The 21,951-nt window shown below is 34.5% G+C and overlaps 1 long non-coding RNA gene across 1 annotated transcript; it reads left to right on the top strand.

Annotated features, from left to right (window-relative positions):
- The first annotated feature begins 660 nt into the window (after positions 1-660).
- On the top strand, positions 661-2,355 carry LOC133797412 (uncharacterized). The gene is made up of 2 exons (XR_009875650.1): positions 661-1,158; positions 1,270-2,355. It is a non-coding gene; the product is annotated as an uncharacterized LOC133797412 (long non-coding RNA).
- The last annotated feature ends 19,596 nt before the right edge of the window (positions 2,356-21,951 follow it).

Genomic DNA, 21,951 nt, shown 5'->3' with positions numbered 1-21,951 from the left:
TCGTAAGATCCTACTTCATTAGCTCGAGGTAACCCAAGGGTTCGCCAAGGTTGCTTAAGGACTGTCTGGACTCTGAGGGCAACAGGTCGAGAGAAGCATCCAGCTCGTGGTACGAGCTAGAGTTGGAGGCTGTGACCTTTTGTAAAGTCAACCACGCAAGGTAAACGTGCATATATCAGACATCACGTGTCTGATATACCCCTGACTTCTCGAACACGCAGCAGGAAAGTGCGTATTCAGACACCCACGACTGGGTTGGGCTGTGCGGCCCATTATCCCCTTACCTATTGATTTGACCACACTTATGTGTCAGGTTTAGGAATTAATCATGAATGTCACAGAGTTGACATGATAGGTAAGAAGATCGCGGGATGACCTTCTTACCAACTCTCAGGTGCCTTCTCCTATAAATATGGAGACCCTGGGAGTTGGTAGGGGGTTGGACTCTATATTGTAAGAAATACCCTGTAAAATAATACCCAGTATGTAGCAATAATACTGACTAGTGGAGTAGAAGTGTGAAGACTCAGAAAAGAAAAAAAAAGAATATATATATATATTATTTAAGTGGTGGGACCCACTTGTTTTAAAAATAAGTATATTTTTCTTTTATTTTCTTTTTCTTTCTTTTTCTTTTTTCTTCCCAAGCACTCTCTTCTTCTTCTTCTTCTTCTTCTTCTTCTTCTTCTCTCGGCAACCGATGGCAAGACACCAGACCCAACCACCACCGGCCACCATTTTTGACGCGCGGCAGCTCATCGGTTTCGCCTTGCTCCGGCGACCTCAACTGCCAAGCGGCACCGCCCAACTCGCCGTCAATCGTTCGGAATCGCCAGTCAAAGTTTTGGTCCGTCAACTTTGACTGTGTTTTTCGGCCAACTCCGACCACCTCTTGACGAGTGGTTGATACCCTTGGAACCAGCGTGGAGAGAGGAACAAAACCCACTAATTCATTCCGGTCAACTCGCCGTTTTTCTCCGGCAAGATTTTGGGTATCTCCGCCCTTTGGAAGCGTTTTCCGGCGACATCGGAGGTCATTTGGGCGAAGGAGCTGTACTTTCGTGATGTACTCATCGAGAGGATCGTTTTGATATATGTCATGCATATATTCGTCGACGTTTCCGGTACCGCCACCAACCGCTATAGTGCACCGCTTGGGTATGGTTCCGGAACTTGAAATTTTAAATATGGTCATATTATATGTCATTGGACACGATTTTGAATAAGGAATGCTATGATGATAATCGTTTGCTCATTTGGTGCACGTAGGAAAAGCGTGATATTAAAATCGGTCTAAATCATTCTAAGATCATCGATAAGCTTAGGAGCGTTGCTTTGGGCTCGGATTAAATTCTAAGGAGGTATATAAAGAGGTAGGGACTCAACTAGACTATTGGACTTATTTTACTCGTCTCAAATTGCATTCAACATATTCCAATTTTGATATTTATAAAATGTTTGAAAAAATTGAAAACTTAACCTGCTTGTTTTCTGATATGTTCTGAGGGCACTGAGTGCCAAATATATATTTTTGTTCACTTATTTATGCAGGTTATGATTTTTGGGTTTATTCAAATGTAGCTGTTATGCTGCCCAATTTTCTAAAATATAAAGGGAATATGTTTCTTTCTTTTCATGTTTACCTGCATTTGGTTATACCGATGAGAGCCATAGTGATCATGATTGGTGCACGTTGTTGTTTCACGACCTAGTCTCTGTGTCATTATAGGTAGATCAGGTGTCCACTCACCTGTAGGTGTAAAGACCTAGCATCTGTATACAGGAAGTGTTCTGAGCCTCCCCATTGTGGTGGTTATCAGGTCCGGCTACCCGGTTTAGGATGTCGGATTTTCTATGGTGGGTAACGGAAACTAGGGGTCTAGTGGACGGTGTGATGTGCACTGGTAGCTATGCTCTTATGATTATTTGTGGCTTCTCTCTATTTTGGTTTATACATGATGATGTATGTTTGTTTTAAAAAGCTAACCATGCATGGGTTTTTATTGAACTTTTGAGTCTTATGTTGTTAGTTGCTTTCCTACTGGGCTTTATAAGCTCACCCCTATCTCTCCCATTCCAGGAGCCTAGTGACGCGAACGTGGAAAAATGTGAATTATTGCTGAAGCCAATGTGTTTAGTGCCATAGTCCTATCTTTTGAACATTGTATGTATTTAATTTGGAACCTATCGTTCTGTATATCTAAATTAGATATGTCCTAGTTAAAAATGAGGAATGGTGGATGCTAAGTATTATTTTGGGTATTTTATGATTTATTAAATTTAACTGTTTGGTGACTACATAACTGTGGGGATATTATTATTCTATGTATTAAGATAAATGATCCTACTTTTATCCGTAATATTTTCATATATAATTATAGGAGTTATTCCATTGTTTCAACTTATAATTATAGTAATATTTAATATAAATTAAAGGATCATTTATGAAGACTATTTTCCACCGAGGGTCAAAGTTTGATCTTTGACCACCCAAGTTATGGATATTACAAATCTGCCACGGCCTAGGGCTCGGGTCGTGACAAGAAGGATTTTAACCTTTGAACCACCTAAAAAGCGTATTTTGTGTCACCACTCCATTTCCAAGATCATTCATCTATCTCGGTTCAACATAAGCACTAATCTCTTTCTCTTTCTTTTCTTAATTACCTGTTGGCGAAGAACCGCGTCAACAAAGATCAATTCTCGGGTCGTTAGTGATGCAATGAGTTCAGAGAAGCAGAGAAAGTGGTCGAGGAGCTGAGAATGAAAAATTATATTTGAATTTGTTTGACCAAAATTGGGTATAAGGTACTATTTTGATCAATTGTATAAAACACAGGGTCCGAATTGTCATTTAACAATACACAGAGGTCGATCATGTATTTGGGAAAAACACAGGGACCAAACTAGTATTTTCCCAAAAAATATACATTTCATAAAATTTAACCATAATTTGGAAATTTCCAAAAAAAAATATATTGAATTTAAAAATAAAATTTGATATAAACATGAGATAAAAAATATTTACAAAATTAAAGATTAGTGAAAAAATTGATATAAACCTAAATAATAATATTTTGTAGGGTTTATACATTTTTGGACCCTGTGTTTTTTTCCATTACCTGTTTGGACCCTATGTTTTGTAAAATGGTTAAAATAGAACCCTAAACCCAATTTTGGTCAATGTTTTCTCAACTAAAATCACAAATAATTTACCAAACTAACAATTCATAACAAAAATAAAATCATTCTGCTTAAAAACTGTGTTGTTATATTCAATTTTTTCTTTATCAAAATTGAGTTTAGGATTCTATTTTAACAATTTTACAAAACATAGGGTCCAAAAAGTAATTTGTCAAAACACATGGTCCAAACAAGTAATGGAGAAAAACACAGGGTCTAAAAATGTATAAACCCTATTTTGTAAATATTTACAAAAATATTATTTTTAGGGATATTTGCGGTGAAAATATTTAAGTTTTACTCTTTGAAGTACTTAAATACTTAAATTTTTTTTATTTTATGACTAAAATACATTCTGTCAACATTTATTGGGAACTATAGGTACATCACTGTTAAGTGTTATAGGTAGATGCACATGTGTCAATGTCTCATTGGGCCAACTCATTTAAATAAGTCCTGGTCATTAAAATTATGCCATGTCATCTATATTTTAAAAAAAAATTATTTTCTTAGTTTTTAATTTTGAAAAAATTAGATAAAATAAAAAATATATTAATAGAAATATAATAAAGATAATAATAAGAATAATAAAAAGTTTTACCGATGGGTGCAAGTTTAGGCGAGGGGGTTCACTGGAGGAGGACTGGAACGACGAGAGGGTAGTTGGACCCACAAGGCGACAAGCTTTGCACAGGGATTGACTAGCGGTGGAGCAACGGTGAGTAGATCGGGGGTGGACGATGGGGATTGTATGGCATCAAGCTTGGGTCGAGATCGAAGTTGATTTAGAAGCTTGGCGTCGTGGTAGGAGGCTTGATTACACTTCATTTGAAACTTTGAATTTGGGTTGTGTGTTTATTTTTGTGTTCATGTATTGAACTGGGTTAACTTTTCTTCAAGTTGTAATTGTGTTATGTCAAATCTGATTTGTTTGTCTTTTGGTATGATTTGGATTTGAATAAATTTAGATTTAGGTTTTAGTTTTAATACATAACTTTCATTAGTTTTAGTTTTAGGACTGGTTCTTTGAAGTGGATTGGGGATCTTGGTCTGCGATGTCGAGATATTGATTTCGCCGGGGTATTAATTCACGAGGTGTCTGGGTTCCCTGGGGTGTTGGGTTCGTGAAGTGCCTGGGCTCGTCGGGGTGCTAGGTTCACTGAAGCTATCACGAGCAAACTTCAAGCCTCAAGCCATTGCTTGAGAAGAAAACGAAGAAGAAGTCGAAGAAAAAGTTTAATTTTAGGGATTTTATTTTTTTTTAAAATTAATCAGATTTGTATTTAATTTTTAATTAGATTTTTAGTTTTAGGGATTTTAATTAAAATATGAATTTTAAATAATTTTTTAATTAGTTTTAAATGATTTTTATATAATTTTTAAATAAAAAATAAAAATAAAGAGGGCATGATGCAAAATGACTCTTGATGTTGTGTGAAAGTAAGTAAATATCCATGTTTTTAATTTTGTAGTAAAATAGCCTAATCATCTATTTAATATCACATATTACCAAATACATCATTTAACAAATTACTATTTTATTCTAAATATTTTAATATTATGGTATATGTATATTAGTTTTTATTTTAAAGTTATTTTAATTTTTTTTCGTTTTTTATGGGTTGTTGAATGATATACCATACCACAAAATATATATACTGAGTTGAAAAATAATATACCATCAAAACTTACAAAATTATTACTCAAAAATGTATATATTATGCTAACAAAGTTATATACTACCATTAAAATGTATATACCATGATACAAAATTATATACTACTACTATGTATAATAAAATAGAAATTAAATATCACAAAAAAAAATTATATACCATACCACAAAAAACATATACATTAATTGGAAAATAATATATCAACAACCTATAAAAAACTTAAAAAATCAATATAACTTTAAAATAAAAACTAATTAAACAAAACTAATATACATATACCACTATATTAAAGTCATACAATCCTAAATAAATTATAAAAAAGAACAACCACTATATTAAAGTCATACAATCCTAAATAAATAAATAAATTATAAAAAAGAGCAATTTAGATAATCAACAATGTAAAAGAGTCATTTATCTATAATTTTAAAAATGAGGACATTAACTTCTTGATTGCTTTATTTTTGGCTATTTTCTATAATTTCTCAAAAATAAATGATTTAGACATATTAGAGGCTGTTAGGTATGCATCTACATGGCATTTAACAATAACCTTAATGATAGGTACCTAAATTGTAATTAAATGTTGATGAAAGATATTTTTTCCGTAAAAAATAAGAGGTATTTAAGTGCAACAAAGTGTAAAACTTAAGTATTTTCTTCACAAATTCTCCTTAGAGAAATTATAGTAAATGACCCAAAATAAAGATATCAAGAAACTAATGTCCTCATTTTTAAAATTGTAGAGAAATAACCCTTTTACATTGTTGATTACCTAAAATGTCATTTTTAATAATTTATTTATTTATTTAGGACTGTATGACTTTAATATAGAGGTATATGTATATTAGTTTTGTTTAATTAATTTTTATTTTAAAGTTATATTGATTTTTTAAGTTTTTTATAAGTTGTTGGTATATTATTTTCCAATTAGTGTATATGTTTTTTGTGGTATAGTATATAATTTTTTTTTGTGATATTTAGTTTTTATTTTATTATACATAGTGGTAGTATATAAATTTGTATCATGGTATATACATTTTAATGGTAGTATATAACTTTGTTAACATAGTATATATATTTTTGAGTAATTATTTTGTATGTTTTAATAGTATATTATTTTTCAACTTTGTGTTATGGTATATCATTCAACAACCCATAAAAAACAAAAAAAATCAAAATAACTTTAAAATAAAAACTAATTAAACAAAACTAATGTACATATACCATAATATTAAAATATTTATAATAAAATAGTAATTTGTTAAAGGACATATTTGGTAATATGTGATATTTAATGAGATGATTGGGCTATTTTACTACAAAATTAAAAATATGGATATTTACTTACTTTTACACATCATTAAGGGTCATTTTGCACCATGCCCCTTCTCCTTATTATTATTGCAACACCTTTTTTTTAGTAAATTACCTTTACAAAAATAATTACAAGTTGGTATTTATATAACTAACATTTACAAATCTAAATTTGTAATTGAAAATGCATTTTTGCAACTCATATTTAAAAAAATAATTTTGTAACGTAAAAGTATAACTTTTGTAAAACACTTATATAACTATTTGGTTAATTTTGTTAAACATTTCTCTTACAAATGTTTATGGAAATACATCAAATCACTAAAACTTAGAAAAAAAATACAAAAGACACACATTATAATAAGCATGATTTTCTTACAAATCCAAGGACATGGAACAACAAGGAGTTAAAGCACTTGAGTGGTTGGGCATTGTTTTCCTTGAAAAATTGAGTTCAATAGTACAAAAAGCTTGTTGTTTCAATGTTGAAAACTGACAACGGCTGACAACAAGTAAGGCAATGAGACTTGGTGGCTTGGGGTTTCGCAATCAGCAAAGCCAATGGTCTGACACATGTAGATACTGGTATAACAAAAGGTAACCGATCAACATGCACCATAGCTTTGTCCCACAAGCTTTGACCAGACATGGTGGCTGCCACATGTAGAAGTGATTTCTTACAATTTATTACTTTGGGCACTAGCAACCTGTCAAGAACAAAGAATGAGACAAGAGTTCAATTAGGAGTTTCAGTAGGGTGTCAGCCAAAGGGACTCCGACGCTCAATTCAGTTAGTGGCGACGACGGAGCTTGAAAGTCTAGTCAGGTTCGGTAAACTGGTTCAACTAGTTCGGTTAGAGAGAATATTGCTAGTGAGAGAATAATTCAATAGTTTGTTTTATGATGATCCTCTTCGAACCCTTCCAGTTTCTCTTATAATCGTCCTTCATCCAGTTACTTTCTCTTCTCCTTGATTCATCTGACAAACTCCAATCGATTCCCTCCTGAGTTTCATGGGAAAGGTTACACGTGTCTTGGCTATTTTGACATCCCTGGCTAACTGAATGTATCCGGATATGGGTCTGAGTTTGGATTGATTGTTGGACGGTCCATATAGCAAATATGGGCCACTTGTGTATGTCAGATTGGGCCTGGCTGGCTGGTTTGGTTGCCTCGTTGTAGGGATGCCAATTTAACCTGCAAGGTAGGGTCCTCATGGGGACTCGCCCCAAATAGGGCGAGAGCGGGGGACATGACCCCCGTCCTGAACTCGCCCCGTTTACATTATAATTTTATTCTAATTTATTTTTTAATACAAATATTATTTAAAATATATAATATAATAATTTATATAAAATATATATATTTTTTATAATGGTATAATTTATTGTTTTTAATAATTTTATATTAAAAAGTATTAATTATTTTACTATATTTTATCAATTTTAGAAAAAAAATTAAACATTTTTATTAAACGGGCCGATGGGGCCCCGACTCAGAGATGGGGCAGGGACGGGGGAGCCATCCCCGATCCCGCCTCGCCTCGCCTCGTTTACATCCCTACCTCGTTGTGCTTGAGATATGTCAAATTGGGCCTGACTGGTTAGGCCGACTGGCTTATTGGGCTTTAAGTATATTTAGTTGATGCGTGTCGTTAGCCGTACCAAATTTAATTATATTTTTCTTTCTAATTTTACCAACTACTGCGGTATAGCAGTAAATAAAGGTTGAATTCACGAGGACTACTATTCAATTGATTATTCAAATGACAAAAAAGTTAATAAAGAAGTGGTTTTTTAAAATAAAAATAAAATAGCAATAAAGTTAATTGAAAATAAAGTTAATGGTTAAAATAGTTAAGAGATAATTCTCCATCACTAAATATTCATTCAAGCATTTTAATAATAACATTGATCTATATTCACTGTCAAATTATTAACCCCGCAAATAACACATAAGTAGTCATTATCCCAAATCTCCCTAATATACTTCATTAAAATAAAGTGCTCTTAATAAGTTATTTTTACAAAACAACCTAATGGAAAAACACTTTAGATTTAATCTATCAAAATCATTAATTTCTATGTAGATGAGTTAATCTTAGCAACAAACTCAACAAGCGCGCAATTCATTTAACCCAGGTTATATTATTCATCACAATTGAAAACACCTTTGACATTACCCTTAATTGTAAATTATCACAAAACCCTAGAGTTTTAAGCAATTAGGTGAATAGAAACCCTAAGATGATGATAAACTAAAGCAAAATCTTATTTAGTGGCCACATAAATAAGATTAAAATAATAATCATGGAATTAAGCATAGAAGAATATAAGCAATTTGACATACGAGAATAAAAGAACAATGAAAGTATTAAAACCAAGAAATCATATTTAGGGCTTTTAAATCACCCTTAAAAATAAGCACAATAATAAATACATAAAAAACTAAATTTACTAAGAGAAAAATAGTAGAAAAGAATGTCTTTCTAAAAGAGAGTCTAGAGTGTAGAGACCGTTTTCAAATAGAGACAGATATCTATTTATAATGGTTCTACAATTTTGGAAATTATTAAAAAAATAAAAATCTAAATTAGAAATTAAAATAATAATTAAAAACTAATTAATTTAATTTTCTTTTATGATATTTGAATGATATCTCTAGGTCAAAGGAGGCGGGACCCACACACCTTTGACCACTTATTGGCAAAAAATCTTCCAATAGCCACATGAGTAAGTCACTTTCCTTCTGATTGGAGAGTGCATCGCACTTGCTGTTACTTAAAATCAAATACGCAAGTATACACAATCGTTAAATAAGTAATATAATGAGAAGAGAGTGTCGAACCCACAAGGACTGTTTACTAAGTTAAAAAAATTAACTATTATTTCTAATTGGTCTAATTGGAAAGCAAGTTGCAGAAAGTAATTAACTAAATAAAAATGCAATTAACTTCAAGAAACTATGAGAACTCAAAACAGGTTTAAAGAAAATTCAATAGATTAAAGATAGGGAAATTAATTTCATCGACTTTTCAGTCTATGCTTCTCTAACACAAATTCCAGAATTCCAATCTCTATTGCGATAGCGGATTTATAATTGCAAATTATATTCTTATTAGGACATAAAACTCTCTACTATATGTAAACTTCCTACATCTCTGTGGTAAATTAAACATATTGCAGACATTAAGCATACAATCCTTAAGCTACACAAATCATCCATGTACTCTCGTCCAATATCAAATTTGCGATTATTAAACTAAAGCATAATTAACCCCCACTTTTGTGATTTTAGGTTAAAATCATATAAATCGTGTAATTGGAGGCCAATCAATCACAAACATTAACACAAGAATTGAATAAATCAAAATATTGAAATATAATTCATAGAAATTGCATAAGATAATCATAGAGTTTCATCAAGAAGAATCCATTAACACCCTAATAGAAAAATTAGTTCATGCTACACATAAAGGAATCCATAGAATTAAGTTTAAACATCACTATTGCAGAAATTAAGAAGAAGAAGAGCAAAAAACAATGCATGAATCTTGATTCTTCAATCTTTAGCTTCCACAAAGTGTAACTTTTAGTCTTCTAAGGTGCAAGAGTGTCTAAAGTTGGAATACATGTGGTTTATATAGTGTCCCAAAGTGTTCTTCGCAAAATCCTACTTCTGCCCTTGCTAAAATGCACTTTCTTCCGTCCATGGAATAGAGCGCTGCACTTCAAGAAGTAAGTGTCACGGCTCTACTTCGTATGGGAAATTTGGGATTCTCTTTGACATCACCAGGCGTCGCGACTCAAAATAGCTTCTTTTAGCATTGCGACTCAAATTCCAGCGCCGCGACTCTATTGCTCCCAGAAAATTGCACCTCTCTGTTTTCCATGGTGTCGCGACTCTTAACGATGAGCACTGCGACTCAAAATCAAATTTCTCCAAACTCACATTTTCAAGCCCGGAAACCTAGCCAATCGCAAAAACTGCTCCCTTAGAGATCTATTAACCACATTTTATTCAACATGGGCACTTTGCACTCAAAATTGCATGATTTCTCCTCAATCCACTCCATTCCCTTAGTCCACGCATAATCCTGAAATCATTAGAAAAAGCAAGCATATTACTACACAAAACACGAATTAAAAGACTTAAAGACTCCCTAAAACACACTCTAAATCACTACAAAAATTAACCTAACAACTCCCCCAAACTTAACCTTTACTAGCCCTCGAGTGAAGACCGTTGAACACATACTGCTTAAAACAATCTAAACACAATGACTGAATCAAGTTGCCAACAAAACGAGCCTCAACCTAGAGAACACCATACAGTACAAGTTTCATAATTTTCAACCATTACTTACATCCAGATTTTTAGTCAAATCCCTTCAACAATAAACTTTGATCCTTATCTATGCTTAATTCACCACGATCGATAAATAACATAATTGAAATGCCATATACATGCCAAATCTCACCGAATCATTTCCATCAAAACAGAATACTTCATATGCTTGCATAACTCACTGGTCTCCACTAATACAGACAACACATGCTCAACAATCAATAAGGGCTTTGTGGCTTGTAATGAACGGCTCAGGTACAGGTAGATGAGATAGTCATTTAGGCTCAAAAAAATGACAAGCATATAAACCAAACAACCCATTATTACAACATAATAAACCTAATAACCCATTTCTCCGAGATCGAGAAGAAGACAATCATCATCATTTTTTTTTCGTTTTTTCTCTTTCTTTCGAAAGTACTCCCCTAAACTTATTTCTACTCATGGTTATGACCTAAGGGAGTGCGAACCTCAATGACGATTCGATTTTTTTTTTAGATAATGAAAGTTTTTCTCTCAACACAGTCCTCACCATTAACCCCATTACAAAATCCCAAAATAAATTTATATGCTTATGAATTAGTTTCAAGGAAGGGAAATTTTTTTAGGGTTTGATTAAGGAAAAAAATAGTGTAAGAAAAAATGGTATCACCATAGGCTAAAAATAAGGTACTAGGGTTGTAAAGTTTAAGAAGCTTAACTTGAAAGGCTCAAACGTTCCAAACAAAATGCCTAAGTCATTTTCCTAAACATATATTTGTTATGATTGGTTAAATACAAATGATACGTGTTAAAATACAAGCATGGTATAAACACTTAGTAGAATGCACATAATGAAGATGTGAATTTGAGTTTCAATTGTAGGCACTTATAAAATGCAAATTTGAGTCCAAAGTGATACATAAGAGTATCTAACGGTTCCCAAAAAGTTTGGTGGCATTTGGAGCATTTTTGGGACCTATGGAAGTGTCCAAAGTCAGAGAGGGTTGCGATACGTTGCCACCCAAGAGGAAACACATCGCCTTTTGGCTAAGGTTTGGCGATTCATCGCCTGCTTGCAGGCAATGCGTCGCTTGCTGTATAACGTGGGCTTACGTAAATGCTCAGAATTACATGTTTTACAAGTCTAATCATATTGGTTGGACTTAATGACGGTGCTTACTGTATATATGGGTCAAAAAAAATAATTTGGGAGACTTGATCACCCTCTTCAATCTCTCTCTACCGTCTCTCCCTCTCTAGCTCCAAGAAAGTGCTTGACTTAGAGAGTTGAAGGCTTGTTCAATCTCGATCCTCATTTCCTCAAGAGAAGGCCTCAAGCATCAATGGTGTTAGGGTTTTATGCCCTAATTAAAATCCAAATTTCTTTGTAATCTCATTTATTATCAATAAAAGAATAGAAAATATTTTTTGACTTGGTCAATCACTTTGCTCACATATTTTATTTTCATGATTATTTGTTTAATATAAACTTCTATTAAATCTTGAGCATATAGCTAATCATATTTATAGTGACGTAATCACAGTGGAATATAAATAAGATTATCTGTTCAAAATAAGTTAGTCCTAAGATTAGTCAGTGCACAGGACTTACACTGACTTTCCAATCTATGATATGATCTACTTACACATTGTAGTGTTATGTTCTTTCCAGAACATTAACAAAGTAGATAAGATCGGATGTATTTGTTACATCGGACTGGACCGATATTGACAGTTGATAGGATAATTAAACATACCGTTATTATCTATTCTAGTCATATCACATAGTTGACCATAGGTCAATTCAATCTTAATTCTGAGTGGTTAGTATTCTAACTGATTGTATTATTTGAGTTCTTTGACTTTTTCGTTACCAGCTTACCCTACGGACTAGCCCATACTTACATCTTGGGAACTCGGTAGTATAATTGAGTGGGAGTGTTAATAATAGATATGAACATCTATAGCTTCTGATGAAGAAGTGAAACGATGGTTTCCTTTTAGTTTGGTTCAAGGTGTTAAGTGATAGAGATCTCATTTCAGTAATTAAATTAGTTTATTGAAACATCATTTACAAGGAACTAAGTCTTTTAAGGATAAAATACAATGAGGGGTAAAACGGTATTTTAGTCCCATCTCATTGTGGACCGTTTATAGAGGATTGAGTGATAGTTATGGTTGTAACAATGGATAATCAATAGCATATCTATATTTGTTATAGAGCATTCTATGAATTCAAGAGTGCAATTCTGAGTCTTTAGTGGAGTCACGAGGAATTAATAAGTTAGTAAATTTATTTGTTAGATTTATGATAACTTATTGGAGCTTGATTTCATAGGTCCATGGTCCCCACTGTACCTTGGATAAAATCATGTAGATAGTCTCAATTATTTGATTTAATTATCAATTAGAATTATCAAAGTTGACCAGGTCAATTTTGGATAGTTTCATAGAGTTATACAATTTTGAGAAGAAAAGAGAAATAAGGGCAGATTTATTAATTAAGATAAATTTGTATCTAAATTAATAAATAAGTTTAAATCAAGGTTAAAATTATAAATAATTACTTTGATAAAGGATTTAAATAATTATTTAATTAATTAAATCAATAGAAAATAATACAAGCCTTGATTTTAAGTCCAATGGGCTTATAATCAAAAGGGAAATTTCACGGGCGCCTGAATCCCATGACAATTTTGACCCAGGGCTGTTAATTGGCTATTATTTTATTTATTTTTTAATTAAATAAATGACCTAATTGATTCTATAAAAGTAATGTTAAGAGAGAGTTGAAAACACAAGTTAAGTCACAAGTTGAAACACAAGCTTTTGATAGGTTTTAGATTTTGTATAAATATAAGTCCTTTCTAAGCCTCAATTTTTCTCTTCTATTATTCTTCTCTCTATATATATCTCATGTGTTCAGAATTGCCCACTCTAGTCTAGGTGATTCCAATGATACTTTGAAAGACTGTGAAGAAAATTGAAGATCGGTTCAGTTTCTTGGTAATACTCTGTGACAGAAAGGATACAAGGGTTAGAGAAACTGAAGGAAGGTCTCATTCATTCCTCTACATATAATGTAAGTATTATTATCATTATTTCTCCTTGAATTCAACTTTATAAACATGTTCTAGGTTATCTCATATTAATTTGTTTAATATTAGATCTACATGAAAATAAATAAAGATCCTGTATGAGTTTCCTAACAAATGGTGGCTGGGAAATAGAGTATTAGGATAGAGTTTATCAACGTGTATAAGCCTTAGTTTTATGGTTTTAATTTGCTTGAAGGATTTGCTCAAAGAAAGTGGTGGTCTTGCCTAGGGTTTTAAAGCTTCATCAAAGATTGAATAACTCCATTGATCTACTTGGGCTTGCAAGTTCTTTCTAAATCTTTTTTAAGTCTCTGTCAATCCAAATTTTGTGTAGATTCTATTTTTATGGTGGTGTTATCTCACTCTCCCCCAACATTCTAATACTCTATAATCTGAGATATCATATCATGGAAGAATCTAACTCTCTTTCGGCTTTGAGATTTATGACACAAGACTTTGTTAGATTAGATATATTTGATGGGACTAACTTTGTTCGTTGGCAAGACAAAATTAGATTCTTGCTCACCACTTTGAAGGTCTTCTATGTCTTGGACAAAGACCTAAAATCCTTGGAAGAGCCCAAGGAAGATGATACTCAAGAAATTGTCAAAGAAAGGAAGAAGCGCAAAGAAGACGAGTTGATTTTTAGAGGTCATATCCTCAATGCCCTCTCGAATAGGCTAAACGATCTCTACACCAACACCAAGACCGCCAAGGAGATTTGGGAGGCCTTGGAAAAGAAGTACAAAGTGGAAGAGGAAGGTACAAATAAATTCCTTATTACTAAATATATGGAATTTAAACGTTATGATGATAAACTCATTCTCCCTCAAATTCATGAGATGCAAATTATTGTGAATAAATTGTCTACTCTTAAAATTGTATTTCTAGAACAATTTTTTGTGGGTGCCATTATAGCCAAGTTACCTCCTTCATGAAGAGGCTATAGCAAAAAGATGCTCCATAGAAATGAAGAGATTTCTTTGGAGGAAATTCTCAAACACTTGAGAATTGAAGAGAAATCTCGTTCTAGAGATTTGAATGATGAGAAGTCCAATGGAGAGACTTCTAAGGCCAATGTTGTGGCAAATCCTTCGAACAAGGGCAAAGGAAATGGCAAGAACAAGGGCAAGGGCCAAATACCCTTGGGCCCCAAGAAGAATGAAGGGCAATTCAAAAGTTCCAAGGGGCCTTGCTTTGTGTGTGGCAATAATTGCCACTTTGCTAGAGATTGTAGGTTCAAGAGGAGCCATAACAATGAGGCAAAAGTCAATTCAGTCCAAGAGGAGCTAGTGGCAACACTAAGTGAGGTCAATACCATTCATGGAAATGTGAGTGGGTGGTGGTATGATACTTGTGCCACCATTCATGTAACCTATGATAGATCTCTATTCAAGACCTTTAAATCTTCAAAGGAAGGGCATGAAATCCAAATGGGCAATGAGAAAAGGTCCAAGGTTGAAGGAAAGGGAACTATTGACTTGCTCTTTACATCCGGTAAGAAGGTTCTACTCACCAATGTTTTGTATGTACCGAAAATGAGTAGAAACCTTGTAAGTGGTAATTTACTTGGAAAACCAGGAATCAAGGTTGTGATAGATTCTGGAAAGGTTATTTTATCCAAAGACAATGTTTTTGTGGGAAAGAAATATGCTTGTGATGGCATGTTCAAACTTTGTACTTCCATTGACAACGTGAACAATAAAGTTTCTTCTTCTTGTTCTATGCTTGACTCAAATTCTATTACTTTGTGGCATGTTAGACTTGCACATATAGGATTTAGCACAATTAAAAGGGCTATCAAATGTGGATTAATTGATTGTGATAATGTTGAGCATGAAAAATGTGAATTATGTGTTAAATCTAAAATGGTAAAGAAACATTTTCCTAGTGTTGAAAGAAACTCTAAGTTGTTAGATTTGATACATAGTGATTTATATGAACTTAATAGAATGTTGACTAGAGGAGGAAGTAGATATTTTATTACTTTCATTGATGATTGCTCCAGGTTCACATATGTATATTTTCTTAAAAATAAAGATGAAGCATTTGATGTGTTTAAAGTGTATAAAGCAGAAGTTGAAAATCAACTTGAAAGGAAAATTAAAATACTTAGAAGTGATAGGGATGGTGAATATTTTTCAAATGAATTTAACTTGTTTTGTGAAGAACATGGAATAATTCATGAATGTACAACCCCTTATACTCCACAACAAAATGGTATAGCGGAAAGAAAGGCTAGAACATTTATTGAGATGATTAATGTTATGCTATTACACTCTAAACTGAATTTTAGTTTGTGGGGTGAAGCCTTGCTATGTGCTTGTCATATTTTGAATCGTATTCCCATGAAGAAAAATAATATATCTCCATATGAGTTATGGAAAGGAAAGAAACTAAGCATTGATTTTCTTAAAATGTGAGGGTGTCTTGCTTATTGCAAGAGCACCGATCCAAAAATGACCAAGTTGAGTCCAAGAGCTATAAAATGTGCATTTGTGGGCTATGCCCAAAGTATCAAAGGATATAGATTATTAGACTTGGAGTCTAATGTAATAATTGAATCTAGAGATGTTAAGTTCTTTGAGAACATGTCATGTGATGACAACAAGTTAGAACCAACTCAAACTAGAGAGCCTCAAGAGGAGACTCCTAGAATAGTTGGTGAGCAACATTAATTGCCTAGAAGGAGCCAAAGGCTCAAAGATTTGGGATCAAATGAGAAGTGTTGTCCAATAAAGACACTATACCTTGTTGAAGGTGATAATGAGGAAGTTACTTGGAAACATCCAATAGTACTTCAAATAGTAGATGATCCTAAAACTTTCAAGGAAGTAATGTCCTCTAGGGAATCCACTTTTTGGAAGGAGGAAATTAATGATGAAATGGATTCAATTATGTCAAACCACACTTGGGAATTGGTTGACATTCCAAAGGGGTCCAAACCAATTGGGTGCAAATGGGTATTTAGAAAGAAATACCATACCAATGGCACCATACAAACCTTCAATGCTAGGCTAGTAACCAAAGGTTTCAAACAAAGAGAAAGAACAAATTACTTTGACACATATGCACCAGTAGCAAGAACTACTTCTATAAGGTTTTTGTTTGCCTTATCATTTATTACAACCTTTTTGTTCACCAAATGGATGTCAAAACGACATTACTAAATGGAGATCTCGAAGATGAGGTCTATATGGAACAACCGGAAGGTTTTGTTCTTCAAAGAAATGAACATTATATGGTTCTGTTCTTCAATGAAATGAACAACCATAAAGTGTGTAGACTTGTCAAATCATTATATGTTTTGAAACAAGCTCCAAAATAATTGAATAAGAAGCTTGATAAATCATTGTTTCTAATGGATTTAGACACAACAATGCGGACAAGTGCTTATACTCTAAGACTTGTGGTGACTATGTCATACACGTGTGTCTATATGTAGATGAAATGTTGATTTTGAGTAATGACATGAAAGGAATAATGGAAACGAAGAGGATTCTATCTTTTAACTTCAAAATGAAAGACCTTGGAGAGGTGGATACCATTCTAGGTATCAAAGTTAGAAGGAATAGTGGGGGTTTTGAATTGAGTCAAACCCACTATGTTGAGAAAGTGCTCGACAAATTTAGTCATCTCAAAATCAAAGAGGCACATACACCATTTGATTTAAACATGAAGTTTCAAAAGAATGAAGGAAGAGCGGTGGCTCAATTGGAATATGCAAGTGCAATAGGTAGCCTAATGTACGCTCCTCATTGCACAAGAGCGGACATTGCATATGTGGTTAGTAAACTTAGTAGGTTTACTAGCAATCTGAGTATCAAGAATTGGAAATCTATTGAGAGAATACTTGGTTATCTTAAGGGTACCAAGGAGTATTGTAACGACCCAAATTTCCTATTAAGGCTTAGGGCCTTGATTAGGGGGAGAGGATGGAAAATTATGGAATTATGTGTATTATTATGTGAATATGTGAATAATATTATAATATGACTTGATATGCATGTATTAGGTGTATTAAATATGCACGTGGACCCATTTCTGTTTAATTGGTCCATTTTCATAATTTGGCCCGCTTTGGGTATATTTGGCATATATGTGGTATGCGTGTGGTATTTCATTAATATTTGGTTATGCTTGGGTTACTCAGCACGAGACGATCCTAGGAGGCAAGCCAGTGGGAAAGTCACAATAGGATCCATACTTGACTCGGAGTGAGTCAAGGGGTATTTTGGGTATTTAGCACATTACCGGGATATTGGGTAATGGGAATAAATATTTGATGATAAATTGGGAGTTAATGAGATCAGGGGGAAATTCTGGGAATTTTGACTATTTTACCCCGAGGGCATTTTTGGGACCCCAAGCATTAGGATTTGCTTGAGGTTATTTAAGCTTGAAGTAACCTATCAGAATTATAAAAGAACATTCTCTCTTTCTCTCGTTCCCTTTTCGACGCCCATTCACATTTTTGAAGGAAACTTGAGTTTTAGGACTCGGATTCAAGAAAGGATTGAGGCATAGCGATTCTAGGGAAGATTAGAAGCTTATTAGCCGAAGGATTTAGTTGGGAAACGACTCAATCGAAGGTAATCCAAGTTTTAAGTTCTAAGTTTGTAAAGTTTTAAGCTTGAATTGGATTTTATGTGTTGGTGAGTTTTTGATTTGATTAAGACTTGGGTTTTGATGATTTTGGGTCACTGGGATGTTTGGAAACTTTGTTTATGGGTTTGGAGATGTTTGGATAGGATTATGGAGGATTTAAAATGAGAAAATGGAGGTTTTCTGGTTGGGTTCGGGCGCCGAGGCTCAAGCTTGATGAAGTAGGTGAATGGGGTTGTGGCTCTAGTGTTTGGGGTCGCGGCTCAAAAGGTGGCCAAAGTGATTTTTTAGTCATGGGAACTTAAACCTCAGGGCTCAGGATCGATCTTACTACCCGGTTTGGTAGGATTTGACGTCCCGAAGGCTAGGACTTGGTCCAGAAGTATTTATTTACCCATTTTTTTATGGGATTTTATATTATGGTTGTGACTAGGTTATCGCTAGGGGCTTGGAAATAGGATTGTGCTTATGGCTCATTTATTGGTAACCTGTGCTTGGACCAAAGGTAAGAAAACTGCACCCAGTATGTGACATGCATGGTTGTTGATGAAGCATGTTGAGTGCTCTATATACAGACATTGGTTGCATAGTAAATGCATAGAAACTTTGCTTATCTGTGTATGGTGCTGACTTATTAGTCAGAGAATGACAATGGTGTTTAATATTGATCATGAAGCTGTGACTTATCAGTCAAGTTCAGTGGTGATACTGAGCACTAGTCGTATGATATTGACTTAAGAGTCTAGAATGACATTAATGTGTTTAACACAGGTCGAAATGATTAGATCTAATCAAAATGAGCATGGAATGCTTGGCCGACCCCACGTTTGATGAAAACTAAAAACACTTGTCTAGTCTAAAGGCCATTTAGAAAGATCCAGGGCCAAAAGGCTCAGGTGACTGAAACGTCACATGGCTTAGGGTATAGATCTTTAGAGATAGACTTATCAGTCATCTATACAGAGATAGACTTATCAGTTTTCTATAAAGAGATAGAATTATTAGTCATCTATACAGAGATAGACTTATCAGTCATCTATACAGAGATAGTCTTATCAGTCATCGATACAGCGATAGACTTATCAGTCATCTATAAAGAGATAGACTTATTAGTCATCTATACTGAGATAGACTTATCAGTCATATTTTTAGAGAGTGACTTATTAGTCAACTATTCAGAGAAAGACTTATTAGTCGTCTACCTCAGAAAGACTTATTCGTCATCTACCTCAGAGAGAGAGACTTATTAGTCATCTACTTCGAGCGTAGGACTTCACAATTATTGATTTTTACCTGCCTGCCTGCATGCATGAATAAGATTATTACTGCTAGACATGCTTATTGTGATATAGTAATGTAACGCCCTAAACTCCAGGGACCACTATGATGTGCATTTTAAACAGTGCTAAACTCACTAATCGAGTCATTTGGCCACAATCGTGTAATTAAGTGTGATTAGCGATTTAGGGTTAAAAATTTTGGTTAAGATATTACGTTTCACTAAAACGTTTACTGTATACATTGGGATCCCAAAAATATATTTGAAAGGTTAATTACAACAAAATATTTACAACCAGCCGACCTAAGTGGCAAAATAGGGTTTAACCCTAGTTCCTCTTTCAACCCTCGGCCGTGGTAGTCGAGCAGCCGCATATGTACACATCGTCACCTAAGCTCTCCAACTCAAGGATGGTCTAGCTTTCTTTTGCCTTTACCTGCACTGCATAGCACCCATGAGCCGAAGCCCATCAAGAAAACTCAATATGCTCATGAACAGTAATAACATGTCATAAAATCACAATGTGCATGCCTAGCAATAATGGCCTTAATCACGCATGCAAACAAGTTCAAATAATAATGGTTGTGGGACCTGCCCTCCTGTATGGATGAATATCAAGTCAATCCTAAACAGATGAGTGATTAACACTTGAGGTTTCGATAACCATGCTAGAGTTTATAGCCCTAATCAAATGAGTGACTGAGGAGTAAGTCACTAACATGGGATCTGCACCCTTAGATGAGTGACTGATAAGCAAGTCACTAACATGGGAACTGCACCCTTCGATGAGTGACTGGTAAGCAAGTCACTAACATAGGATATGCACCATTAGATGAGTGAATGATAAGCAAGTCACTAACCTGAACCAAATGAGTGACCATGAAGTCACTAATGTGGGTTTCGTACCCTTAGCCATGTGATGATACAATCACCTGGGCCTACCGGCCATGGCTCTGAGTGACTAGCCATAAACTAGACAAACGCTTATAGTTTTCATCGAACTTGAGGTCGTTCGACATTAATGCTCATGATAAGTCATTCAATGCAGATGTCGATTAGATCTAATCTTTTCAGCTCTGCATTTATGACGCTTATGCCGCTCCTGACTCATAGGTCAATAACATACGACCAGTGCTCAGTACTGCTGTCGAACTTGACTAGTAAGTCACAGCTTCATAGTCAATTCTGACACCATTGCCGATTCTGACTAGTAAGTCAGTACCACACACAAGTAAGCAATGCTACCAAGTACATATCATATGTCATATATCCAAATGTAGGACCTTCAGCATTCTTACTTAACAATTGCTAACATAATTAGGATCATGCACAAACACAGAGACTCAAGCTCTAATCAATCTCATATTCAACCTTCATGGCATGCTCTAACCACATGTTTCTCATGCATCATATGCCTCACATACTGGGTGCAGTTTTCTTACCTCTAGTTCGAGAGAGAAATAATAATTGAACGACCCTTGAGAGCGATCAATCCTTTGATCCCTTTGCGGTCACTTAGTCATAACCAAATATGGAATTCCATCAATAAAATCAATCAATAAAAGGTTCCTGGACCAAGATCTAGCCTCCGGGACATCGAATCCTACTAAAATGGGTAGTAGGAACGATCCCGAGGCCTAAGGTTTGATTCCCCAAGCCAAAAACCTAATTCTGGCCAAAATGCCACTAAGGGTCGCGCCTAGCCTTCCCCCATGCTGTGGCCCGTCTCCCCAAACAGAGGTGCCTGCACTTTAGCGACCCACACGCACCGAGGCCGTACCTTCCCCATGTCGCGACCCAACGACCTTCCAGCACCCCCATGCTTCTTCATCAAGCTTGGGCCGCGGCGCTCTAGAACAGAGCCGCGGCCCCACCCAAAACCCAGCCAAAAACCCTATTTTCCTTTTCGAACTCAATTCAAAACCTCACTAAAACACTTCCAACTCCACAAAACAAAGTTCCCAACTATTACCACAACTTGTCCATCATATAATCAACAAAACCTAAGCCTTAAACCAATCAAAACCTCATCAAATTCCCATTCCTATGATCAAAACTCCAACCTCAAAACTAACACCAAAAACAGAGTAAGGAACCAGAAAATTGAACTGAAACCTTACCTTAAACTCAAATTGAATCCTCTTCAATGGCTGAATACAAGCCTAAACCCTTAAGCCTCAATTCCCGAGCTTCAAAAATCCAAAGGAAGGAAGAGGGAGATAATCGGGGAGAGAGAGGAAAGGAAATACTCTGTTTTTCTTAAGCTTCAACAACTTCTTAAAGTTATATATATCCTTTAGGTCAAAAGACCAAAATGCCCCTAGGCTTATCTTCTTTCCTTAACAACCCCTAAGGGTAAAATAGTCCTTTCCCATCTAATCCCGCTAATATAATTAACGTCCTCTAATTCACACTATTCCCAATATTCTCAAATACTAATAAATCACATCTCATTACCCTTTTAA

This window comes from Humulus lupulus, chromosome 1, assembly GCF_963169125.1.
Source record: "Humulus lupulus chromosome 1, drHumLupu1.1, whole genome shotgun sequence".
Taxonomy (NCBI): domain Eukaryota; kingdom Viridiplantae; phylum Streptophyta; class Magnoliopsida; order Rosales; family Cannabaceae; genus Humulus; species Humulus lupulus.
The sequence above is the reverse complement of the archived record's forward strand: the minus strand, read 5'-3'. Positions and strand labels throughout refer to the sequence as shown.